At 38.0% G+C, this 27,994-nt stretch overlaps 1 long non-coding RNA gene across 1 annotated transcript; it reads right to left on the bottom strand.

The window, feature by feature from the left end:
- Window positions 1–15,615: 15,615 nt before the first annotated feature.
- LOC142175460 (uncharacterized) lies at window positions 15,616–20,042 on the bottom strand. Its single transcript, XR_012704521.1, has 3 exons — window positions 19,600–20,042; window positions 18,637–18,728; window positions 15,616–15,911 (listed from the first exon to the last, which is right to left on the bottom strand). It is a non-coding gene; the product is annotated as an uncharacterized LOC142175460 (long non-coding RNA).
- Window positions 20,043–27,994: the final 7,952 nt, after the last annotated feature.

Below are 27,994 nucleotides of genomic sequence, written 5' to 3'. Positions count from 1 at the left end.
CAGCTTGTATGATTTCTATCATATTGGCCTCCTGATGGGCTGGCATCAGATTTCTATTGATATTGGGAGCTTCGGGGTTTTGAACCTCGATTTTATTAGTATCAATCAGCTCTTGTATTACATTTTTCAAATGCCAGCATTTCTCCGTATCATGTCCTGGTGTACCGGAGCAATACTCACAGCTAATGGTGTAGTCCAAATTCTTTGGAGGAGGATTGGGTAGCTTGGATTGTATTGGTCTTAGCATGTCCAGCTGTCTCAGCCTGTGGAATAGACTAGTGTAAGACTCTCCCAATGGAGTGTAGGTTTTCTTTTTCTGTTCCCTTTCTCCCCTGAATGCCGGCCTAGGCCTGAAACCTGGTCCGGGATAGGCTCGTGGGTAAGTACTTGGTATGGCAGGAGCACGCCAATTAGCGTGAACGGGTGGCTGATTGTATGCTTGTGCATGGTTAATGGAAAAATGAGGCTCTGAAGGGTGATAGTAGTGTTGGGATGAATCGTGGTGGTAAGTTGATTGGCGAGGTCGTTGTTGATTATAGTAAGGCGGTGAACCTCTGGGTCCCGACCAAATTCCTGAATCAACTACCGCTGCTTCCTCCCTCTTCTTTCTTCCGATTCCTCCTACCCCGCCTTGAATAGCTTGAGTAGTCGCCTTAATTGCTGAATAACTCATGATTTTATTTGTCTTGAGGCCTTCTTCCACCATACCTCCCATTTTTACTACTTCGTTGAATGATTTACCTACTGCTGAAACCAAATGGGCATAGTAAGTTGGTTCCAAGGCTTGGAGGAAGTAGTCTACCATTTCACTCTCCTTCATAGGAGGATCCACTCTTGCTGCCTGTTCTCTCCACCGGAAGCCATACTCTCTGAAACTTTCATTGTGTTTCTTCTCAAATTTTGTCAAAGATAGTCGATCTGGGATGATTTCCAGATTGTATTGGAAATGGTATGTGAATGCCTGTGCCAGGTCATCCCAGGTGTACCATCTCCCATGGTCCTAGCGTGTATACCACTCCAAAGCTGATCCGCTTAAACTTTGACTGAAGTAAGCCATCAATAATTCGTCCTTTCCCCCAGCTCCTCGCATCTTGCTGCAGAAACCCCTTAAGTGGGCTACTGGGTCGCCGTGCCCATTGTATAGGTCAAATTTAGGCATCTTGAAGCCAACTGGTAATTGTACATTTGGGAACAAGCACAAATCCTTGTAAGCTACACTGACTTGCCCACCTAATCCTCGCATGTCTCTGAATGATTGTTCTAGACTTTTGACCTTCCTGAACATCTCTTCTTGTTCAGCAGTTTTGGCTGGCTTGTCAATTTCGGTTGGGAGGTCAAAACGAGGAGTAGTTGAATTGATTTCGGAGGCTTTGAGGGTGGGCTCCGGGGGTAATATTGGTTGTCCTGGGCCTGGAATGTAGGCTCACTAGGAGATTTGTGGAGTGTAGCTGTGGGAGGTGCCACAAAGACAGGAGTTACAGGTGGAGGAAAGTACGGAACTGGTTTAGGAGGGGGAGATTGCGGTGTCTGAGAGGTGGTTCCTCGGTAGTGTTGGTAAATGGGGAAATTTGGGGATAATTCAGTGGTAATATTATCCTGAGTTTGGGTCATTGATGGAGCAGGGTCAGTTGGGTAAGATGGGGGTAACTGCCTTGTAGACCAGGCCTGGTACATTTCAGCCATTTGCTGCTTGAGTTTAAACATCTCTTCTTTCATTTTCCCGACATCCATCTCCTCTAGCTCAATACCTGTGTCAACATCTGGGATAGACATACTTTCGGGTATTGGTCCTTTTGATCTCGTGTGATAATGATAATATGCCAGTATACTCTTTAGAGAAACTAACTGGAAATTCTGGAAATGAACAAACTTGTTAGTTTTGAGAGTTTAACACATATATAATTACACGTTGAGATGCAATGCTCCTAGACAAATATCCCCTTTCTATTATGCATTTGCTCGGCTGCTTGCGTCATCCCAGCTTTTCTTGGTCTTTTAATGTTGTTCACTCTTATTTTATTTATTTCCTTATATATATTTATTGTGGTGGTCGAATCTTATAGAGATTGCCTACGTATCATGCCCCCGCATGAATCAGACCTTGCGTAGTTCGGTCATGAGGCAAACACTTTTATTCATTATACAAAGATGAAAAGACATTACATTTGAAAACTTTATAATAAAATGGTTTAAAACACGCACACTTAAATCAAAATAAAAGATACAACTCTTAACATCTCACAACATGCCCCACTTACCACTTTTGTTGTAAATCATTAGATTATCTGCTCAATGTGGGGCTTGACCTGGATGACCTCCCAGCGTACGATACATCCTTTCAAACTCTATTGCTAGATGACGGGCAAAAGTGGGTGCATGCTCTGTAAACCTTTCATAATCCATTCCTTGGCAGTTTACATAACTTTGAGAGGTGTAGACCGCCAGGTCGTGGATTTGTGCCCTGAAATCTTGAAGACGATGGTTTTGGTTCTGCAATTGCTGCTGGCGAGTGGTGGCTATATCTCTGACACGATATTCACGATCTAGAGCTGACTCTAATAGAGCTCGGAGTCTGTCCTGCTCTAATCTTTCTTGCGCTCTTTCTCTGTCGATGTCCGCTTGTTGATGTTCTCTGTTGTATCTTCTTGCCTCTTCTAGTTGTGCACGAAGTTGGTCTTCTGATCGTATCCAATGATCTTTTTCCTTCTTGAATTGTGCCCTGTCTTCTTCGGATTGCATATCTTGGCGTTCCTTATTAGATCTGGCTTCCTCGTTTAATTGTTGGATTCTTTCTTTTGCTTTGCTCAACGCCCTTTCGTTTGTAGCAAGAATGGAATCATAATCTTGCATTCTTTCAAAAAGATTGGCGATGGTTTTTTGATCCTTCCAACTCCTCATTGGTGTTTCAGAAGCTTTTTTCATTTTTTGGAATCGAGCATGAAGATTTTCATTCTCACAAGCTAGACTCTTCTTCTCGCCTTCAGCTTCTTGTGCTTGCAAATCTTTCTCTAGACTGAGGCTCCTCAGATTTTCCTTTAGGGCATGGATAGTTGCTTTGTACCCTTTTTCCTTTTCTCCCCAGATTAACTGCTCTTGGATTTTATCATTAAAGTTTTGAATATGGGGTCTTTTTGTTGGCCTTATTAGCTCAAGTTCTGGTACATCATCCACGCGAGACCGTTTCTCAAACCACCTTGCATATCCAAGATTTATATCACCCTCTGGGACTTGAGTATCACTTTTCAAGTATCGACATCCATTCCACATCTGCTGAATTAGAGCCTCGGGAATAGTGGCTTCCGGGTGTAATTCGATTACTTGCATACTCAAATCTTCATCATCAGGAACTACTTGGTATCTCCCTAGTTGTCTTAGGACTCTTAGTGGCGCATATGGCTGGATGCTTCTCAATCCCAATAGTAGCAAATAACTATTTGAGGTTGACATGTGTATCACTTCCCTCATCGGGAGCCATCCCAAAGTCCACTCAATTTGATTTGCCGTTAAAACCCTTAGATGAGATACCCATGCTTCTATCCCTTCTGGAGACTTATAATCTTTTATTCTTTCCCCATAACTCTCGATGCAATTATCATTGCTTGGCACATACTGTATGATCTTGGGCTGTTGTCGGAGATGTTCAATCACCCACATTTGCAACAAAATGTTTCATCCTTCGAAGACTTTTGCTCCTGATTTACATAAAGTCAACGCCCGATAAATATCTGAGAGAATGATGGGACAAGGGTGTGATTTTCCTTGGTGGTGAGGACTTGCACAACTTTTGCGGTGCAAATATCAATTGTTTGCTCTTTGTTTGGGAAGACCATGATTCCTAGAAAAGCCACCATGAAGGCAAAGCGACGGTGAATCTGCCAAGTGTCTTTGTTTTGCTTGTTAGTAAGGCCTTTCTCATGAATTTCGAATCCATCTGACTTTCCGAACCTTGAATATAAGAAGTTGAAAGAACAACATCCATTGATGACATTGCTTTTCCTGATTTGACTACTAATGTTCAGAAGACCGAAGAATCGATGTACCGAGGGAGCCTTTGTGAATATCAGGCTCTGATTTCTTAGACTTCCGTCAAAACCAGCATATCCAGCTATCTCCTCTAATGTAGGAGTAAGCTCGAAATCAGAGAAATGAAAGACATTGTGAACAGGGTCCCAAAAAGTTACTAACGCCGTAATCAGATCATCATGGGGTTTAACTTTCATAATATCCGTGAGATTTCCCAAATACTTGACGACCCATTTTTGACCATCTTCGCCTAATTCATACCACCACATTTGAAGCTGAAATAGAAACTCGTCTGTATTCGTGGATGGGGGGTTTTGTGTGGTGCTCATTTTGTATCTGAAATTTAATTTAATAAAGTCAAGATTCATTTTGAAAATATACACTAAAATATCATTTTCAATTTTTTTTATTTATTAAACACTTTTTCAAGATTTAAAACTATTTTTTGGGAATTTTAAAACAACCCATTTTATTCCTCGGTTCTCACAATGATTTCAATTAAGCTGGTCAACAAGCATGTTCGAGGCAAATGAATGCACAAGTAGCAAGTAGGATGCATCAGGATGGTCTTTTTATTTCGGGTTCACCTGTCCTAGACAGACCCAACCCCTGTGTTGAGTCTCCAAGGTCAGATGTGCATGATGCAAATAGACGTTCCTACTAGGGATCCGGTACATGGCTGAGTTATTCTAGGTAAAAACCTGAGGCATATTGTTCTAAACCTGGCTTACCCAAACAGACAGTTTGAGCCGAAGTGGGGGCAACGTACCGGGAGCACGAAAGTCTACCCGGCCTAGTTACTTGTCATAACTCCGTCTTATTTGGTATGACTTTAACAGAAAGGTGGGCCACGCGCACGTGTACACCATAAATTCAGAAGACTCAGAAAGAAGGGGGTTTCATAGCAGTTGTATATATTCACAATTCAAATAATATTAAAGCGGTAAAAAACAACATTTAGCATATTAAGCATATAAACAGTTGAAAATCATATAGTAAATAAAGCCAATTATCGCAGTTATTTTAAGCTCGAATTCTTTAAACCCTGAACCAGTGGTTCTGGGTTACAGTTTTCACTTAAGTCCCCAGCAGAGTCGCCAGAGCTGTCGCACCTCCTTTTTCCGCACCCGCGGGGCGCGTAGGGAGTTTTCTCCAATTGAAGGACAGTCGAAACGGGACTTGTTTATTTGTTTCAGAGTCGCCACCTGGGAATTTTAAGGCGTCCCAAGTCACCGGTTTTAATCCCTGAATCGAGGAGAATATGACTCTGTTTGTTATTCTGCGAACCAGAAATCCTGAGTAAGGAATTCTGTTAATCTGGAAGAAGGTGTTAGGCATTTTCGAATTCTGTGGTTCTAGCACGGTCGCTTAACTGTTTTTTATTTTTTGGCTTAATTATCTTGATTTTACTAAATAAGTTTTTTATTACATGATTTTATTACCGCTGTCGTTTAGATTATTTACAAATTAAAGATTTTCTTGAAACGAATCACGCGTACGTATATTCGCCTTATACATTTTTATAGATATAAAGAATCGTGTCACGCATACGTGTACACAATAAAATTGACCATATTATAGTTTTTATTAAAAAAAATCATATGTTCAAAATTTAAAATAAAATTAAGAATATCGTCACCCTTGTATTTAAACAATGAACTGCACATCTCGGGTTATATGAAATTATTTTAACATCCTCGGAGAAATCCCTTTTATTAAAATGTTCACTCGAAGTTGCGCGAACGCATAATTCGAATTACTTTTAAAAAAATATAATCAGGTTACGCGAACGCATCCCTAATCACGCAAAATATTCTTAATAATATTATGGATTTTCTACAAATTATATCCATACATTTTATGTGAAAATCATGAGAGATTCTCATTTTTGAGATGCCCTTAAATTCTTTGAAAAGAATTCACAATTTGTTAAATGTTGACCGTTGATTATATTTTTGCGTATGAATTATATTCCTCCAGACTATTCAAATTTAAAGAAAGGAATAAACATATGATTAGCACTATTTTTTAGTAAATACAACATATGTATACTAAAATGCGAATAGCGTATGAAACTAAAAAAATTCAATTCTTGAAAGGAAATGATATTTTTCGAAAAATTCTCATTATTCCATTTGCAACGAATGTTATTATTTACATTCTTAAACTTGTTACGCATTATAAATCTAATCTCTTTCTACATTGCTTGTTTTTAATCCGATATGCATGATTATTTTAGTTAATTCTGTTTATGATTGAGTTTGGGATATACATAATAGGAATGATTTATATTCTCAACCTATGCGAACTATTGGAAAACGCTAACTTTCGCATTGCAAAATTCCTAGGCCCTTTGTTATTAAGAAAGAGAACAAATCTACCTGTTGACTTAATAAAATGATATTGCATATAACATTATTCGCCATATTTTGACCTTGTGAACATAGCGGATTTTACTAATGCAACTTTCAACTATTGATTGTAAACATAACCATTGTTATGCCATAATATAACAAAATGCAACCAACATCACCTAGCTTTAAACAACAACTGAAAAAAACTAACAAAATAAACCAATAATGTATTTTTTCCTTGATATTTCCATATAATGTTGTACCTAACTAATAATACCATAAAGTTTAAATAATGGTCATCTTTCTGCCATGTTCCCTATTTTGACAATTCAACTACATTAATAAGATTTCAAAATGGATAACACTTATTACAAAACTTTTATACAAATTTCAAAATAAGACAATTAACTTATGGTCATCGTATAGAACTCACTACTAGTTAATCAATATGAAACAAAGCTGAAATTTAAACTAACAAACTTAAATGAATAGAAAACAAAATTACAATTCGAGCTTCATTTATTTGTCACGTTGAAGCTTTTCATGACAGGAGTTTACAGATATGTACCTGGAAATGAGGGAAGAAGAAGTGAATTTCAGCAGTAATGGCAGCAACAAAATAGGCAGAAAATGCCAAATAACGCAGCTGATTTTAAGCACAATCAACGAGTCCCGTGAAACCAGACCAATAGTAACAGAGATTTGAGAAAAAATTTCAGATTTAAACCACACAGTATCAATAAAAAACACGGACAGATTCCAGGAAAAATATGTTTCGGGTTTTTCTTTCCTTTTTCTATATCTGTTTCAGATTGTGTGTGTGTGTGTGTGTTCTCATTCTTCTGTTTCTTTTTGTTTTCTTCTTTCTTTTCAGATTGTTGTTTCTGATTAGTATGTGTTTCTTTTCCTAATTTCTATCTTTTCCCTCTGTGTATCTCTCTGTGTATATGTATCTCTGTGTGTATTCCCTAATGCCTTAAAAATCAGATCCCTTCTTCTAAGGTCTGTCCCTGTATTTATACAAGTTTGCCCCCCTCTCTTAAGTGCTGCCAGGACCCCTTTCTTCTTTTAAAAATCAGAAAGTCCCATTAAAATCTGCTTTCACTACTTTAAATCCCATTAAGTTAACTTTTTCCTGATTTCCAGCATTCCATTACCCTTTGTTTCCCATTATCCCATTAAATTAACAGCCACTAACATTCCACTTTCAGCACACTACTATTAACATATTACCCTCACTGTTTTATCCGTTTCATTCCCAGAAATGCCCCTGAATCCTACTGTTATTACAGTCTTTAAACTAAAAATCAGAATCTATTACCAACCAGATTAAAAAAATCTGTTCAAACCTAATTATCAACCTGATTTAAAACAGCTAATACCAATTCTCTTAAGTTCTGGACTGAATCTTAACTGAGAATGTACCTTTCTAACACAATGGTATCTAATCAACACTTGTGAAATTGAATTTTAACCTAACATCACAATAACATTACACTGAATTCAGTACAATAATTCAAACTGAACTTCAACTTTGAACTAAAATCAAACAAACACAGGAGCATTGTCAATATACTGACAATGCCCTGAAACTTAATGTTCAGGAAACAATATATATACAACATTTATTTTGACAGACTTATTGATTTACAAACGAGTATTAATCAACTGACTATCAAATACGAAAAAACTGATTACAACAAAATAATCCATCCAAAACAGGTTGTTTCAATCAACATTTTTAGAAACAGGATTTATAACACAACTAATCGACGAACTTAATCGAGTCGATTACACACATTGTAAATAATCATAACCAATAGAAACAATTCACATTTTGATCAAGTAGGCGGGTAGGAGACAGAATCATAGAATTAGATAAACAAAAATATGAAAAATTACACAGGTTATTAAAACAAACAACTATACATACGTAGGAATCAAAAGAAGTAGAAAAAAATACCTCTGAATCCTTAATTCACACGGACAGAGGGTCGACTTGGACTTGGACCTTTTTGAGGCTGAACAGACTTTATTCGAAGTATTCTCAGTTGAGAATACCTAGATTAAAGTCTCTTAGACCTCAATCTTTCACTCGAATCAGAAAAATTCCAAGATTGGAAAATTTTTAGGGTTTCAGATTTTTGGATCTTAAATCTGAACACTTCTGGGTAGATTCGAAGGGAACCAAAGATGACACAAGGGTGAGGGAGGCCTAGGGGTCATTTGGTGTTAATTTGGAAGGAATCTGAGTGAGTTCATATTTGATTCGAACCTTCAAAAGAAGATTCGAAGAGTTCTGAGGGGATTCGAACCAAACCAACACTAGATCCATAGCTAGGGTAGTTAGGGGAGGCTACGGTGTGAATTTGGAGACCATCGGAGAGGGTTCAGTTTTCAGACCAACCTTCGATTTAAGATTCGAAGAGTTGGGGTCTGATTCGAAGGAAACTAAGGCCAGATCCGTGAAGAGGAGGTTGTGAGGAGTCTGGGGTGTTAAGGTGGTGACCGGCGGCGTTGTTGCCGCCGGATTTCAGGCGATGGGGTGCTAGGGCGGATAGGGTTAGGGGTGTGTTTGAAGACGATGATGAACAAGAGAGGAGGGGGTGTTTAGTTAGGGGGCCGGGGTAAGGATTTGGGGTTTATATAGGGGGAAGGTGGATTGATTTTGACCGTTGGATCAAACAGAATGGATGGCTAGGATCCGTTCATTAAACCAAACGATGTCGTTTGGTTTAATGCCAGGGTCGGGCTGAGTCGGGGCAGTGGGTCGGGTAAGGATCACGGGTTAGGGTGATGAGATCTCAGTCGTTGGATGGATTTGATCCAACGGCCATTGATGAAATACGACCAAACGCTGTCGTTTTGGCTTGTTTAAATTGGACCGGACAGGGATGTTGAATTGGGTTGTGGGGGAGTTAAATTAGTTTTGGGTCTGCCTTTTCAATTAATTGGCCCAGTCCGTTTTGCCTATTATTTTCCACTCTTTTTTTTATTTCCATTTTATTCTTTAATTATTAAAATCCTAATTAAAATTATAAAAAACAAAATTACTCTTTACAAGACATTTAATCAACCTTTAACAATTATTAACACATAGACAAAATACTAATCACATAGTGAAACATGCATATTTTTGTGATTTTATTTTAATTAACTCAATTATTAAATGCATAATTAAATCCTAGATATGCATGAAACATGTATTTTTATTTCAATTTTGTTTAATTATAACAAAGCAAAAATTTACGGACAAAACACAAACAGTTAATAAACGCAACACAATTTCTAAAATTGCACACTAAAAGAAATTAATTTTATTTTTGATTTATTTTGGAGTAGTTTTCGTGAGGCAAAAATCACGTGCTCACAATTGTCTCTTTTCTCTTTTCATCTTCTTGAGTCGAGAGACTTTCAGAAACAGCCTCTCTACTCCCTCGTGGTAGGGGTAGTGGAATTTACTAGGTCGTTGTTGTTACTATTCTTGTTGTTAGTATTGTTAGTATTACTAATTCATTATACTATTACTATTGCTACAATTGTTATTGTTAATAATATTACTATTCCTACTAATAATGTTTTTAAATTTTTTTATTATATAATACATTCGGAAGACTTATTAAGTCTAATAAAGAAGCACATTAAATAGAAGAAAGGAATCCAAACCAAGTGCAAAATACCCACTGATTTCGGCCCATTGAAATAGGTTGTTTGAATTTTAACACCCCTAAAAGTCTTGCATTTCGGCCCAGAACAGTAACCCAATTCACAGGGCCCAACTGATTTCTTTCCCTCACCTAACAACAAAGCCTAAAAAATAAATTAGGTCATATTTGTTTCTTCTAAGAAGCAACAACCACATCTCTTTCTTTCCTTTCCATTTTTTGAACGATTTTGTACCTCCCCTCACCATCACATGACTTTGTTTAACCATTTTCATGAAAGTTTCAGGAGCTACTTGAAGCTATTTTGTTCTCTTTCTCGAGTCAAAAATTTTCACAAAGATCCGTTGGAAGACAAGAGAGGGTCACAGGTTCCTTACCCCTTTTCTTTGTTCATCCATCCATGTCAGTCCCTTTTTCTGCTATCTTGCATCACAATTTTGACCTCTCAAATGACTATTTCTCAAAATTTGAAGTTTGCAAAATCCCGCCCAAATATGAACCCTAGATCTACATCTCCTATAAATACTCATATCCAGGTGGGTTTAGACAGGTTGGAGCCGCCGCTCGAACACTACTGTAAACACCACTATTTTTCTTACTCTTATCACTCTTCTCGTCTCTTAGAAACTCTCAGAAAGAGCTTTCAAACTTTATTTACTATCTCAGTGTACTTTAGCCGCAATAGAGGTGCTCGAACCCATTCGACTCGAGGTTCGGATCTGTTCATAACGAGAGAGTAGATTCGAGGTCGAAGCTCTGGTTCGCTGTACTACAAGAGGTAATATTCGACCCCGTTCTGTTTCTTTTCTCTTTTTGTTAAAAAATGTTGTATTTAAGAATCATGTTTTAGACTTTAATTCTCTTAAAAATGCATTCCCGAAATTCTAGATAAAGATGTGTTTAGAAATCATGCTCTTAGGAATTTATATTTTGATCCTATGGCGTTTGACTCGTGTCCATATTATTTGTTCTATAGAGTACATTTGCTGACTTTAGAAACTGATTTGGTGTCTATTTTGTTCTTGGAATGCAGAAATGCATGTGATATTTTCTCCAATACTCTGATTTATTTTATTTTTCTTTTGTTGTTAATAAGACAACTTGGAATAAGTTGCGACTCTTTTTCTATTCTATCCTGCTACAAGCATAAGTGAACTTTATGTTAGAATTCTTAGATGACATGTTATACATCATGACTTTACATCGGCTTATTGGTTTTAAAATATTTTGTTTGAAACCAACTTTAACTAACTGAAATACATGTTGTCTTATGAATATTATGTCTTCATGCTCTTCTTTGATATCTGGTTTAAGTGTTGGTATCTTTGATCAATGAAAATGACTTTAAATTGATGTGGAATATATCTTTCTCCACTTATTGAATTAGCTTAAATCACTTTAGGTACTACTCAATAGAAGATAGATAAATATTCATTTTCTAATATGGGACACTAGTTAAAAAATGTTTCTGTTAGTAATAGTTAAGATTTTTTGATAGATCTTAAATACTTTTACCTTATGTTTTGATGATCTAACAAACTTACTGATAAGAACCAGATAGGGAACCTAACCTACTTGGATTGCTGCAAACTGGAATGGATCCCAGCTAAGGATGAACTGCTACAGATTCAGAAGCTAGGAACCAAACAAGGACCTGATGCTCCTGTGGTTCCTATGTAGCAGTACAAAGTCATTTGGACACAGTTGGAACTGAAGTGACTGATGGCATTGTTTCTTCCGCACTGCAATATACTGTTAGCCCACTCATTTTCTAACCAAAAAAAGCACTCACATCACTTCAAGTGATGTGATCAATATGTACCCGATGAAGCCTTATACAAAAACATCACTAGAAGGTTTCTGTTTCTCATTCAAGCCTTTTGCAAAAAAAAAAAAGAAAAATTATCCTTTCACGCTTGAAGAACAAGATTGAACGCCACTACAAACCAGTTCCTAAAAGATTGATTGTTGTTGTCCTAGTTGAGCTGTAACCTTGTTATTGTACTTACTATATCTCCTAAATCGCTTACTTAGAAGCATACTAATTAGGAATCCTCTTGTAAATCCTTAAACTCGTTGAGTTTAGGTTGTGACTAGATTTAGTCATAAAGAAAAGTTTTTGTAATTGTAGAATTACAAAGTGGCTTGTGGTGGTAGCACCACAAGTTAGAAAAAGCTTTTGTAACTAGGATAGTCACAAAGTGGCTTGTGGTAAAGTTACCACAAGTTAGTTGAGTAATAATCTTTTTCAATAGGAAGTATTGTAAAGTGGCTTGTAATAGGTAAGATTACAAGTTAGTAAAGTTAAAAGCCTACAGGTGTAGGTCGTGGTTTTTTGATCCCCTTGTGCGGAATTTTTCCACGTAAAAATCCTCTGCCTTATTTACTTACTGCTTTACTAAGTGCTCTCAGCAGAATCTTGTAGAGGACCGGGTACTCTACGATTTGGTGGACCCATAGAAGTTAACAATTGGCATCAGAGCAAGTTCCTCCTAGCAGGTTAACACCTAGGAAGGATCATCATGACGACTCCACTAAATCTTGAAGAAGGTCAATCCATATACCACCCACCCAAGTTTGATGGAAAATGCTATTGGTGGCGGAAAGCTAGAATGCATGATTTTATCTTGTCTGATGATTGCGAGCTTTGGGATATTATCTGCGACGGTCCATTTGTTCTAATCAAGGTACTAAATGAATTTCCATTTTCAATAAAAAAAACAGCGGAGAATACATTGAAGCAGATAAGAAAGCAGTGGAGAAGAATTTTCGTGCCAAGAAAATTCTGGTATATGGTTTGGAACCTAAAGAGTACAACAGAGTATCTACACGCGACACTGCCAAGGAAATATACGAAGCTTTGCAAATAGCCTATAAGGGAACTACACAAGTAAAGCAAGATATATTTTATACTGATGATAGCTCCACGATGGCAGTTGAAGGCAAGGAGATTGGATATGACTCAACACTTGATTTGATGGCTCAATCAGACAATGACGAAGACAATGGCAATGACAAGGTAAACTTTAGGGATGTTCAGAAAAATCTGAAATCCTATTCTCCAAAAAAACTCATGTGTTTAGCTGATGTTTTAATTACTGCCTTCTGTAGTCTTGCGGAGGATAGGGATTCCTTGTTCTTAGAACTAGAAGAATCTGAACATATTAGAAAAGACTTAGTAGCTGCAATCACTGATCAAAAGAAGGCCATTGAAATTCTTAGAAAAGAAAAGACAGATCTCTTGGCAGAAATTGCTGACCACAGGGAACTAATAGCAAAGCCCTTGACTGAATCAAAACCTGAAAGCTCTGAAAGAGGAAAGGAGATAGTAAGTAAGGAATATTCTAGGATTGAAGATGAGGTGAAGGCCTTGAGATGTAGGATGAGTGCTGAAATTGATAAAAACGAGCTCCTCCAAGCCAATCTAGAAAAAGTAATGAATGATCTTTAAAAGTTTCTAAAGTGGACCTGGTCCGTAGAGGCTACCATTTCTTTGCTCACTAATAACAGTGAAAAAGGGCGGAGAGCAGGGTTTCCCAAGGAAGAAAGATCCTTACAACCCTCACAGTAAGAGCGCCACTACATCTGACAACTAGCCTCGTACCCAATGTGGGAACACTGGGCACTCCAAGGAAAGTGTCTAGGCTAAGAATCAATCAGTCCCAAAAGATAAAGTGGCTGCTGAAACTGTGATCACAAAAAAGGGACCAGGTTCCACTCATAGAAAACGCACATTACCTGCTTGGACTAAAAGAGCTCTTATTCATCCTCTTAGTTACTACAAGGGACCCAAACTGGGTTCCTAAAACTAACTCCTAATTTCTTGTGCAGGGAACAGTGAAAGGAAGTGGTCAACAATGGTTCGTGGATAGTTGATGTTCGAAACACATGACTGGGAACACCACAAACTTTCTTTCACTAAAAGCCCTGCAAGGAGGGAGTGTATCCTTTGGCAATGGCAAAAAGGAGTACATTCTTGGAGTTGGAAAAGTTGGGAAGTCACTCACTCACTCACTCTATTAAAAATGTGTAGTATGTCAATGGACTTAAGTACATTATCCTGAGTGTCTCTCAAATTTACGATAAGGGAAACAAAGTGGAGTTCTTGTCCAAAATATGTATAGTCAGTGACTGGTGAAATAGTCCTGGTGGCCAAAAGATACAAGAACATCTATGTTGTTGATTTTGAATCCTTACAGAGTGGTGATCTGAGTTGTCTGAAGGCTGTTGACGATGATGCTGAACTATGAAACAGAAGACTGGGCCATGCAAGTTTCTCCCTTCTTGTCAAGACCCAAACCGATGGGCCGCGACAGGCACACGGTACCTTACTCAACCGAGTACCAACGTAACGTATCTTCTTAATACATCATCATATACACGTGACATACATGCCTAATAGGGCAACATGATCTTTTATAAACTCAAAACATAGGCCGACAAGGCCGTACAATCTTTCACATACACGACATATGTCTACAAGCCTCTAAGAATACATAAATATTGTCACACCTCCTTTTGCGCGCCCGCCCCGAAGGGTTAAATGCGCGGGTGGAGTTTTTCCAATTTAAGTGACAATATTCGAAATGGGATTATTTATTTAATTCAGAGTCGCCACTTGGGAAAGGTTTGGCTTTTGGTGTCCCAAGTCACCGGTTTATCTTGAATCCCAAATCGAGGAAATTTTCGACTTTTCCAAATGAAGTCTGCGAACCAGAAATTCTAAGTAAGGAACTCTGTTGACCCGAGGGAAGGTGTTAGGCACCCTCGAATCCCGTGGTTCTAGCACAGTCGCTTAAATTGTTATAATGGCTAAATATCTGATTTAAATACATGTTATGACTTATGTGCTTTTATTAAGTTTAAACCGCTTTTATTATTATCATTTATTTTTATAGAATTGCAGCGTCGTGAAAATGCATCTCGAACCACGTCACAATCAATGCACCCGTGGTTGTCAACACATTTCGACTCCGTTGAGATTTGGATTCGGGCCGCATCAATGCGCACCCGAATTTAAGAATATAATTTACTTAAAGTTGCGCCTAAAGAATCTAACGCGTTATTCTCTTTGTAGAAGGCCATGAAATTTATTAAATGACCTATCTTGAATTCTAAATAATTATCATGGTTATTTATTGAGGGCCCCGCAATTTTGCATCTTTATTTGGCGAGGCTCATCTCTATTTTAGAAAGGATATCCTAAAGTGGCTACATTTCTAATGCATTTGTCTCTAAAACTAGAAGAAAAGGTACATGCTAATTCGATTATAGGCTTTTGCCTAATCCGGATTCTTGTCAGTTTCTGATTAACTACTTATAAAGTAAAAAAAACGTCATGCCTTGCGAGAATGTTTTTGTCGAACAAAAGACTACATATGAGATTGATGAAATGCAATACCTAATCCGAACATTTCTTGAGTTGAACTTAACTGAACTTATTTGGACTAGATTAAAGGATAACTGGCAAAGTAAAATACTTTAGTTTGACAAGGAATCATGTACGAGCTAAACGAAATACAACACTTAATCCGAACACTTCTCGAGTTGGACTTAACTAAACTTATGTGGACTAGTCTTAACTAAAAAAAAAGACTAAATGGAACAGGAACAGTATTGTATAAAGTCGAAGTATACATGCCCCTACTGACAAACGACTACCGAGCTAAAATACAACAGGGTAAACTCAGTCGAATATCAATACATACTTTCGAACTGTTGAATTATAAACTAATCAATTTTCACAGGCCTGTTAATGTACTATGAATATTACAACAAATACTTGAACTTCTTCAACCCTTTTTCATTTCATGCTTTCCAACTGTTTTAATTACATCAATATGGGACTTGAAATGTGTACCTGGAAATGCTGAAAATGCAAAGGAGAAGAAGAAGAAGATGTGGAAATCAGCAGCAGAAAGAAACAGGACTAGCAACAGCAGCAGGACAGGGCAGCAACAATAGTGAGCAGAATAGCAGCAGCAATCAGAACAGCACAACAGAAAGGATTCTGTTGCGAGATGGAACTGGAGTTGAAGAAAAAACAGCCAAACGAAATAGCACACAGTGTGATGGCAACAATGCTCCAGACAATCCAATTCCGGAATATACCAAATGCAACAAAACACTAACAATAATCTCGATTGAAATTTAGAAGAAGCAACACTGCCTAATGTATTGACAATAGATGGAGTTCAGACAAACAAGACCAAATTTCTGATTTCCTAATCTGTTTTATCTCTTTCTTGCTCTCTTTCTATTTCTGTCAACTCTTTCTTTTTCTTTTCTATCCTCACAGTGTATGTATTTCTCTTCTGTAAATTTTCAGGGTTCTCTAACCTCTAATCCTCTCTTCAGCTCTTAAGGTCCAGTGTGTCTTTTTCTTTCCCCCTCTAATTCTGTATATCTCTCTCTTCTTTTTTCAGCTCTTAAGGTCCAGTGTGTCCCTCTCCTCTGTATATCTCTCCTTTTTTTATATCTCTCAATGTGCCCCCTTTATAAGCCTAAAAACTACTCCTTTTAACAGCCTCTTTTTAATATCACAGTACCCCTCCCATGTGCCCTTCCATTTTCAGTTCCACTTTAGCTAATTAAGTATTAAACCCATCAATATTCCCTGGCAGACTTATCTTTCCTATTTTATTAACTAAAAGCAAACATGGGCAGTAAAATATATCTGACAGCATATGCTGTCAAATTATTTAAAACTTAACAAAGACCTTTATGCAGGCCACAGGTTGTGCACAAAGCACATGAGGTGCACCAATGCACATGTTGTGCAAGAGCACATGCCCTCCAATGCAGCATTTAAACCAAACATCCCTTTTACATTACTGATCCAAATCAACAGCTATAAGTAAACAAAACTGGTTCTTAAATGACTCAACAAATGCTTAGCAGAAGTAAGTCGATTTGTTATTGTTCGGACAGTTGAAAATTAATTGACGACACATGTCGACTCGATTATATTAGCATTAACATACACAATCGTAGCCAAAAATCAGGCATTTAAACAGTATCGATCATGGTTCGAATTATATTGACTAAGCAGAACTGCACTCGAGGAGTCAACTAGTCAATCCAAACTCGAAAATCAGCTACTTGCACAAACAAATACATAATGCCTTATCAGAATAGGAGAGGGGGATTTAGACAAACAACAGAGGTTCAGGCAAAGTGGTTGAAGCACAGTTGATAGAAGTCAAGGACATAAACAGAAAACGAACAGACCCTTACAACAATCAAACGAACCAAAACAACTAAGAAAAGAAAGAAACTCACCTTAAACCGCAAAAGATCAAAACCTTAACTCGGACTCGGTCAGGCCTTTCTTAAGGCTGAACGGACTTTAAAGGAAGTGTTTCTCAGATGAGAAACACTTTGATTAAAGTCCATTAGACCTTAATCTCTTCGGTTGAACCAGTGACGGAGGAACACAAAATTTCCAAAACTCAGATCTGGGATTCATGCTTTCCTGATCAGATTCGGACCAAACCAAGTATGGTTTGGTCACGAGGGGGGTCTGGGGAGTGTCTGGTATGAATTTAAGGCAGATCGGTGTAGATTAGGTTCCGACTCGAATCTTCAAATGAAGATTCGAGAAGGTGGGACAGGATTCGAAGTGTGTGGTTGGTAGATTTGGGTTCAGGATGGCATGGGGGTTCTATGGTGTTCAGGTGGAGGTCACCGGCGTTCAGGCCGCCGGGTTTCTGGTGAAGGTGTGCAGGGGCGGCTAGGGTTTGAGGGGAAGGGTTTGTGGAGACGAAGGCTGGGGTTAGGATAGGGGGGCAGGGTAGGATTATGGGCTTATATAGTTAGTGGGTGGGTTGATCTCAACCGTTAGATCAATCTAGATCTACGGTTTGAATCTGATGGTCTTAAGTGGAACGGTGTCGTTTTGAGGGTAAAGGGTTTTGGGTTGGTCCGGGTAAAAACGGGTCGGGTTCCTCAGTGGGTTGTGGGGAAGTTATCTTGGCCGTTGATCAATCTGAGATCAACGGCCCGGATCACACTGGACTAAAATGACGTCGTTTGGATACCCTGGGTATCAGCTGGTGTTGGACCGGGCAGGCCTGGCTTGGACGTTGTTTGTTTTGGGCCAATTTAATAAATTGGCCCAATCCGGAAGAAGAAAGGGCCCTTTTCTCTTTTTTTTATTATTTTTATTTCTTTTCTTATTTATTTTAAAAACAAAACTAAGCAAAAAATCAAATTAAAATTAAATACACACTCAATACAATTATTTGCACACACACAAAAGATATTTCAAAACAGGTAAAATCAAACAAAACAAAATCACGGACAAAGATGCCTGTTTATGCCTTTCTATTTAAACCATGTTACGGTTCAGATTATGCATGACACGTACACATTTTTTGAATTTTGTTTTAATAAAGTAAATAAATAAAAATGGGCCAAAGTCACAAATAAATCAACAAAGTGCCGCACAAAAATCCAAAAATTGTACAGCAGGACCAATTTTTATTCTTTTGGAGCGACTGTCGCGCAAAACAAAAATCACGTGCTCACAAATATCATAATGGCCGGGATAGAGTCCCACCATACCAAACAATACACGTCTAAATCATACTAACCAAACAAGCAACTCCGAAGCAAATGGAGCGCACCAACATCTTCCGCTGAGCTGATAGCCTACTTGGAGGGCTCTCGACCTGTCTATCGGGACCTGCGGGCATGAAACGTAGCGTTCCCAGGCAAAAGGGATGTCAGTACGAATAATGTACCGAGTATGTAAGGCATATAAATAAGTACATAAGAGACATGGAAGAAATATAGAGTACATGACTCATCCTGTAAGTCTGAATAACTTTGTAAATCATAAATTACTTTTAGCGTCATGCATATGCATATGAATGTCATGTCGTGCATAGGTACATGTTTCATAACATCATCAGCCTCTGAGGGCATCCCATCATATCATATCAGCCACTGTGGGCAAAATCATCATCGTATACCAGCTGATTAGGTGGTGGTGCGTATATAACGCCATAACCTTTCCCATTCATGTATATGCGTATATAACGCCGTTTGAATACATACATATATATGTGTATATAACGCCATTTGAATACATACCCATATATGCGTATATAACGCCGTTTGAATCATATTTCAGCCACTGTGGGCAACATCATCATCATATACCAGTTGATCAGGTGGTGGTGCGTATATAACGCCATAACCTTTTCCCATATCCCATATAAATATATTTACATATATACGCGTATATAACGTCATCTAGTCATGGGTCAATGCACGTGGATGCAATGCATAAAATATACGTCAATAAAATTATTCAGAATGTTATAAGACCATTTTGCCCCTTGAGCAATATCATAATGTAACATCCTTTCAACTTTCGTATTTTTCTGAGACCCATGAACAGATGATAAAATATTATGACACCTGAAAATTAAAGAACATAGATATTTCTATTACTCCTATGAGTAGAGTCACTTTTGGAATTTGTGCATTTGCACATTTCGTTCATATCATATGGATCATGCCAAAAGAAAGAAGGGATAGTCTTAACATACCTGGAGTAGGGAAAACTCTGTATAATATTTCGTTAGAAAACCTTCATTGATTGAACGAAATCTACCTCTGCTCCTTAAAGATTCACGAACGAAATTTGTTTCTGGTTCTTGAAATGTTTGAACGAAATCAGTGTTCCTTTGAAATTTTTGAGAGGGAACGATTCTGTTCTTGCAATTTGGAAAGAACTTGTTCCAATTAAAGACCACATTTCTTTTGGTTGAAAACTTTAAAAAGGAACGAATTTCTGATTTCCCTTTAGGATTTGAAAGAATCCTTTGGATTCATTTTGGATCAAGGAAACGTTTCTGTTTCTTAAAAGTCTTGGAAAGACTAGTTTTTCTTTTTGGAGTCACTTCTTTGATTCCTAAGAATTTTTGGCAGATTATTCTAATCCTCAATCTTGCTTATGCCTAGGTGGCATAATAAGTGACTAGTTAGTCACTCTTATTTTGGTGGTTTCTTGCCACGTGTGGTTGGGGATAATTATTAAGTTTTTATCCGCTTATTAGTTAATCGGGTAATGTCCTGCTACCCGGTAATTAACCAATTACCCGCATAATTTAAAAATTACCACAAATTACTTAAAATATTACTCACTTTCCACATACCTTATACACCTTACTATCATGGCCATGTAGTACCTTGTATGACACTAGTTCATAAATACCGGGTATTTTAGCTCGGGCCATATTTTATCCCAAAATGCCAAACATTGATGAAATTCGTTTTCTTCGATTTTACTTACCCTCTTACCTTCATGAATTTACTCATCACTTATGATCCTTATAATCCTCCAAATAATCTTTTCCTTGGACTGATGTTAATTACCTTACGACAAATTCAACGTACAATACTGCAGGGTGCAACACTGTCGTAACTTATTACTGCAGGACATAACATCATCGTAATTTACTACAGAGGGTGACACCATTGTAACATATTACTGCAGAGCATAACATTATCATAATATACTACTACGGGACGTAATATTGACGTAACATTGCGGGGTGTAACACTTCTGAACAAACTAATTCAGAAGGACCTGGTCCACGGTTTGCCTATGTCATAATTCAAAACTCAAAAGGTCTGTGATGCCTGTGCCAGAGGAAAACATGTAAAGTCCTTTTTTAAGTCAAAAAGAGATGTGAACACCTTAAAACCGCTTGAGCTCATGCATATGGATCTGTGTGGACCTATGAGGGTGCAAAGCAGAGGAGGAAAGAGATACATTTTTGTGATCATGGATGACTATTCCAGATTCACATGGACTTTGTTTCTCAAAACAAAAGATGAAACGGTTGAAGTATTTGTGACCTTTGTGAAGAAAATCCAGGTGAAGATGGAGTCTAGAGTTGTATGCATTAGATCAGATCATGGGACAAAATTTGACAATGTCAAATTTGATGATTTCTGCAATGAAAATGACATCTCTCACAACTTCTCAGCTCTCAGAACTCCACATCAAAATGGAGTAGTAGAAAGAAAGAACAGAACTCTGGAAGATATAGCAAGAACAATGCTGATTGACAGTGGACTTGCAAAGAACTTTTAGGCTGAAGTTGTCACCACTACCTGCTACTTAGTGAACATGTGCATGATCAGATCAATTCTGAACAAAACCCCATATGAATTGTTGAATGGAAGAAAACCCAAGCTGACTTGCCTAAGAACATTTGGATGCAAATGCTATATTCTCAACAATGGAAAAGATCAACTTGGTAAGTTCGATGCCAAAAGTGACGAAGGGATATTTCTTGGCTACTCTTCTCAAAGTACGGCTTACAAGATATATAACAAGATAACTCAATGTGTTGAAGAAATCATCCATGTTATTTTTGATGAATCTCATCCATCATTTGAGAAGAATACTGAGGAAGATCAAGACGGAGAACCCTTACTTGTTCCTGGTGAAGTCATTAACATGACAAACGGAAAAGCAGATATGATGAGTTAAGTGAAGGAGGCAAATGAAGACTACCTCATCATCAACAAAACCAAGCACTTCAATTACAACCATTGAAGCTGAAGAAAGAGTGCTTGATGCAGTTCAGGGAACTCCACTGGCATCTGAAAGAAGGATAGAGGAAAATCAGCCAAACATACTTTCTTTCTCTTAGAATGAACCCCAGACATCTAACTGGAGACATCAAAGTTCTCACCACATAGACAACATAATCACTCCTCTAGATTCCAGAGTCCAAACCAGGTCAAGAGCTAGAAATTCACTTGCCTTCTCAGCCTTTCTCTCCCAGATAGAACCCAAGAACATCAAGGAAGCCTTAAAAGATGCAGATTGAATTACACCCATGCAAGACGAGTTGCATCAGTTTTAGAGAAATAGTGTTTGGCACCTGGTACCCAGACACCCAAATATAACTATTATAGGAACCAGGTGGGTATTCAGAAACAAGCTTGATGAGCATGGAATTACCATAAGGAACAAGGCTAGGCTAGTGGTTCAAGGTTACAATCAGGAGGAAGGGTTTGACTATAATGAAACTTTTGCTCCAGTCGCTCGCATGGAAGCCATCAGAATTCTGATCGTCTTTGCTTCTCATATGGTATTCACTTTGTTCCAAATGGATGTCAAAAGTGCATTCTTGAATGGACTACTTAAGGAAGAAGTCTATGTGAAGCAACCCCCTGAATTTGAATGTCATGAACACCCTGAATATGTGTTCAAATTGGACAAAGCCTTGTATAGGATAAAGTAGGCTCCTCGAGTATGGTATGAAAGATTGTCAAAATTTCTCTTAGAAAATGGCTTTAAGAGAGGGAAAATTGACAACACTCTTTTTTTCAAGAAACGAGGAAGGAACCTACTCATTGCTCAAGTCTATGTTGATGATATTATTTTTGGAGCAACAACTGACTCTCTATGTGAAGAATTTGCAAAACTTATGGGAAGTGAATTTGAAATGAGCATGATGGGGGAATTAAACTTCTTCTTGGGTTTTCAAGTAAAAAAGACCCCAAAGGGTACTTCCATCTGTCAGCAAAAATACATCAGAGAATTCTTGAAGACGTTCGACATGGAAGCATAAAAGGTGATAGACACTCCCATTGCAACTTCCACTCGACTGGACATGGATGAAACCGGATCTCTTGTGAATCAAACAATGTATAGAGGCATCATTGGGTCTCTTCTCTATCTCATTGCCAGTCGACCTGATATTGTTTTCGGTGTGGGGCTGTGTGTGAGGTTTCAATCAAATCCCAAAGAATCTCACTTGAAGTCTGCCAAAAGAATACTGAGATATCTCAAAGGCACGTAGGACCTGGTGCTATACTATCCATCAGGTGACAATTTTAATCTAATTGGGTATGCCGATGCAGACTATGCAGGTTATCTTGTGGACAGAAAAAGCACTTTTGGGATGGCTCACTTCTTAGGATTGTAAGCACGTGATTTTTGACCCTCCCCGAGGATTTTCACATTTTTTAGCATGAATATGTGAAATTGGGTCTAATATAGCTATTTTAACTATTTTTCGTTGCAAAAAGAAAATTACAAAAATATATATATAAATTTTAGTTTATGTATCTCTCATAAATTTGAAAAAATACAAAAATTGCACTTTATATTTTATCTTTATATTAAAAACGAAAATTACCAAAAATATAGTTCTATTAATGTTTTATAGTCATTCTAATTTTGAAAAATACAAAAATGTTACTTTATATTTTATCTTTATATTAAAAACGAAAATTACAAAAAAATAGTTTTATTAGTATTTTGTAGTTATTTTAATCTTGAAAAAAAATATATTAAAAAAGATCTAGTTTTGTGTTAATTATCAGTCTTATTTTTGTAGTTATTTTTGCTTACATAATCAGTTGAGCAACGTCGTGTTCCTATTTCTCGGGTCCGGGCAAAAGAATAATATTCGGGTTCAAACTACCCGGTTTTAGGCCTAATTTCGGACCTAGCCCATAATAATCCGAGTCCACCACACATGAGGGGACACGCGTGGGGAACACGGATGAAACACGATACACGGGGAACCCCACCACGCGTGGGGGACACAAGTCTCGAACCCCACCACGCGTGGGGCTCATTTTTCTTGACAAAAGTTTACAAAATACACGGATAAACAAGCCAAGGGAAGGGGGTGAAGGATGGAAAATTTTTTTTTGAAAAGACACTGTGCGTCATCTTCTTCCTCTCCTTGGCAAACCAGAGAAAACCCTACCCAAACCCCACGTCCAAACACCATCCGCAACCACCACCACCCCCCTCGTCGCAACTCTCCAGCGACCATCACCAAACACCATCACCCGGACACCACCACCCAAACACCACCCCGAGCACCCCTACTATCGCAACCATTCCTTACGTCCCGTCCAGCTTACCCCTCTCCGTCTCACCACCTTCGTCAACAACCAAACAGGCCCGTCGACCACTGTCCAAACGAACGCCGGAAAACACGACCATTCCTCCTCCTCCGAACTCCGTCAAACTAGTCCGGCGATCCTCCATTAAACCCGGCATCCGCTGCTCATCGTCTTCCTCCTCTTCCTGAAGAAAACCTAGGAAAAACCCTAGCGACCATAACCCAAAACCATCAGCTCCCTCATCGTCGTCACTATCCCGTCGTTACTGTCCCCAACCCACTGTCCAAACGCCATAACCATCGACGAAAACCACCTCCATCACAAACCAGGCGCACCCCCGTCGCAACAAGCTCCCTCCGTTGACCAGTAGCCTCACCATCTTCACCAAACGACCCCTCACTTCAGGTCAAGCAGCAGTAACTGCCGCTGCGTTATCCAGCCACCCTCTCACGTCCAAACTCCAACCATCGCCACCAACCTCACGTCCAAGCACCATCACTGAACTCCGACGTTGCCAAATGACCCCCAGTCCAGCGACGCCTCCCGCCATGAACCACTGCCCAAACGACCCCCCGCAAGCTTGCAACCAGTAGCCGCATCGACCACAGCCCCAAACGACCCTCTATAGTTGTTTCCTCCTCATATCTAGACAATCCTTGGTTGTTGATAGTTGTGGGTCCGAGCTTTCTATTTCCATCGAGGTCGTCTTTAGTTCATCGAGGTCCGGTACGTCAAGGCGTTTGTCCGAGGTTCCGTCGTTGTTCAGTGAGATCCAACTTGAGTTCCGTCGGGGGCTCTATTTGTCGTTCTAGGTTTGTCGAGGTTCGAAGGTTAGTGTTCTTCGTCCTTTGTTTCGTTTCGTTCGATTCGCATATTATATTATGGTTTAAGATGAATGTCAACAATGCAATTTTTGTCGTTTTTTGTTAAAAATGTTCATCTTATGATTAGTTACTGCATATGCTTAAAGTAAATGTGAGAATATATTGTGAACTTAAGTTTTTGTACGAGAATGTCTACTTCTATGCATATATTTGTGTTTATTAAGGGAACAATTTGACATCCAGTGATTTGTTGCGAACATATGTGCTCACATATATTATGTACTCTCGGTGTAATGGGTATGTGAACGTCTGAATGAAAAAATCATGACTACTAGCGTTTAAACCTTATTTCTCATTTGTTAGTAATGGAAGTTGGGTTTAATAACAATAACAATATGTTAGCAAAGTTAGGAATAATAGGAACCCTATTAAAATTCTTAGAATTCGGGACAGGCCGCTTAGCGAATTTCACGGCCTTTCCCAAAATAACAATACGCTAGTTGCTTTAAGCGCGTATTTAATAATGTTACCTTCTTAACTCGGGTGCACATTTATGTGACCCAAATCCAAGTCTCAACGGAGTCAAAATGTGTTTCTAATCACGGGTACATTGATTGTGACGTGGTCTGAGACGCATTTCCATAACGTTGCAAATTCTTTTAAAAAAAATAATAATAATAAGATGAGGCGAGCCTCGCCAAATAAAAGGGACAAACTGCGGGGCCCTCACAAAATATATGTATTAAATACTTAGATTCCGGGATGGGCCGTTTAGCAAATTTCACGGCCCTACCCCAAAAATAATAATGCGCTAGTTGCTTTAGGCGCGACTTTAATAATGATATTTCCCTAAATTCGGGTGCACATTTATGTGACCCAAATTCAAATCTCAACCGAGTCGAGATATGTCAATAACCACGTGTGCATTGATGTAACGTGGTTCGAGATATGTTTTCACGACGTTGCAAGTCCTGTAAAAATAACAGTGAATGATAAAAGCGGTTAAAAGATAAAATTGGCACATAAGTTCACATTTGTATAAAATCAGATAATCAAGCCGGATATAACAGTTGAGCGACCGTGCTAGAACCACGGAACTCGGGAATGCCTAATACCTTCTCCCGGGTTAACAGAATTCCTTATCCGGATTTCTGGTACGCAGACTATAATATAGAGTCATTCTTTTCCTCGATTCGGGATTAAAATTGGTGACTTGGGACACCCTAAATCTCCAAAGTGGCGACTCTGAAATAAATAAACAAATCTCGTTTCGATTGTCCTTTAATTGGAAAAAAACTCCCTTGCCCCCTCGGGTGCGGAAAAAGGAGGTGTGACAGCTCTGGCGACTCTGCTGGGGACCTAACACCCAGAACCACTGGTTCAGGGTTAAGAATTCGAGCTTAGAATAATTGTTATTATTTGGCTTTATTTATTATCTGATTTTTACATGTTTGAGCCTAATGTGCTAAATGTTGCTTTTACCGCTTTGATATTATTTGAACTGTATATAAATTGTGCCGAAACCTTTCTCTTCTTACCTCCGGGGATGTGCTTACTGGTTGAGACTCCCTATTCTGTTAGTGTCATACCCTGAATAAAAGAGGCTCGGAAAGTTTCTAAGTCGGCTGGCCTTTTGGTTCCCGGAAAGGAGCTCCTTCCTCAGCTCGAGTTGTCCGCTCGGGTACACTGTCTAGAACACCGACCCAGGTTTTTGAACATAGAATAACGTGACTTCATGCCGGATCCCTAGTAGGAACGCTTATTTGCATCACGTTGCATTTGACTCAGGGGACTCAACACAGGGGTTGGGTCCGTCTAGGACTAGCGACCTAATATGAAAAGGTCATCCTGATGCATCCTATTTGTTTTCCATGCATTTATTTGTCTCGTACCCACATGCTGACCGGTGTTTGAATATTATGAATTTTGTGAAATTGAAAAAAAGAGAAATAACGGTTAAGGAATTGATTGTTTATTTTTGAAAAAAAAAACAATACCCAAATACTGTCAAAACTCTGCCGAAATTTTGAGAAAATAAAAAAAAATGTCTTATTAGTTTGTTTTATTAAAAGCAAAGGAAAAATAGAAAAATCGTTGTTCTGTTTTGTTTTTCAGAAAAATATAGAAATATATAGTTTGTCTTGTTATAAAAATAAATTATTATTTTTTTTAAAAAAAAGTCTTATTTTAAAATGGTTTTTTTATGAAAATTCAAAAAATAATAATAATAAAAAAGAATCTTTCATTATTTGTCACAAATATATACATGTATATATATATATATATCCAATTTTTTTTTTTTCCAAAAAATATATATATGTCTTTATTTGTTGCAAAAATATTTGTCTTGCCAAAAAGTTTAGAAAAGTTTTTAGACTCCCAATTTTCAAAAAAAAAAAAAGATCCAAAAATATTTTCCATTATTAACTTCTTTAGAAAGTCTTTTAATTATTATTTTTTTTAAAAAAAATGTATAATAAGAAGAAAAATCCGAAAATATTTTGATTCTTCTTTCAAAATTGAAAAGAAAATGCAAAATTCAAAAAAAAAACATTTTAGAAGCATTTCTTTTATTAAAGGGAAAATTCCAAAAAATATATTCTTCTTTTCTTTAGAATAAAAAATAATGCAAATGAAAATTCAAAAAATATATCTTAGAAGTGTTTCTTTTAAAAAGAAAATCAATCAAAAATCAAAAATATACTTCCTTTCTTCTTTTAAAGTAGTTCTTTCACAAATTCAGAAAAAAAAAGTTAGTTCATCTACTTATTCTTGATTACCCGAACTACGCGGGTTTGATTCTCACCGGGTGTGAGATACGTAGGCAACCCTCATCGGGTCCAACCCCACCTTTTTGCTAAAAAACCAAAAAAAAAAAATGTCAAAGATTTTTAATTTTGTCGTAAATAAGTCTAGCGATGTAACTTCCCCCTTTTTACAAAAAAAAATAGCAAAAACAAATATGTCAAATTTTAATTGTCATAAAGAAGTCGGGTGCCGCTGTTTTATCAAGACATAGCCGAATGTTCCCGAAAGGGACGCCGGAAGGCTGACTTTGCATAATCAGCCACCTTTGGGTCATTTTTAAGACTTGGTCCAGTTGACCCACATAGCCTTAAAAATCTTCGTCCCCGAGGCATTGAAAGGCCGTGTTTGCAATGTTGAATTTTCTATTTTTGAAAAATGATAAAAGAGTCGTAAACAAGTCCGGGTGATGCCGCTTATGTCAAAAATG

Source organism: Nicotiana tabacum, chromosome 3 (genome assembly GCF_000715075.1).
Source record: "Nicotiana tabacum cultivar K326 chromosome 3, ASM71507v2, whole genome shotgun sequence".
Lineage (NCBI taxonomy): Eukaryota > Viridiplantae > Streptophyta > Magnoliopsida > Solanales > Solanaceae > Nicotiana > Nicotiana tabacum.
The sequence above is the reverse complement of the archived record's forward strand: the minus strand, read 5'-3'. Positions and strand labels throughout refer to the sequence as shown.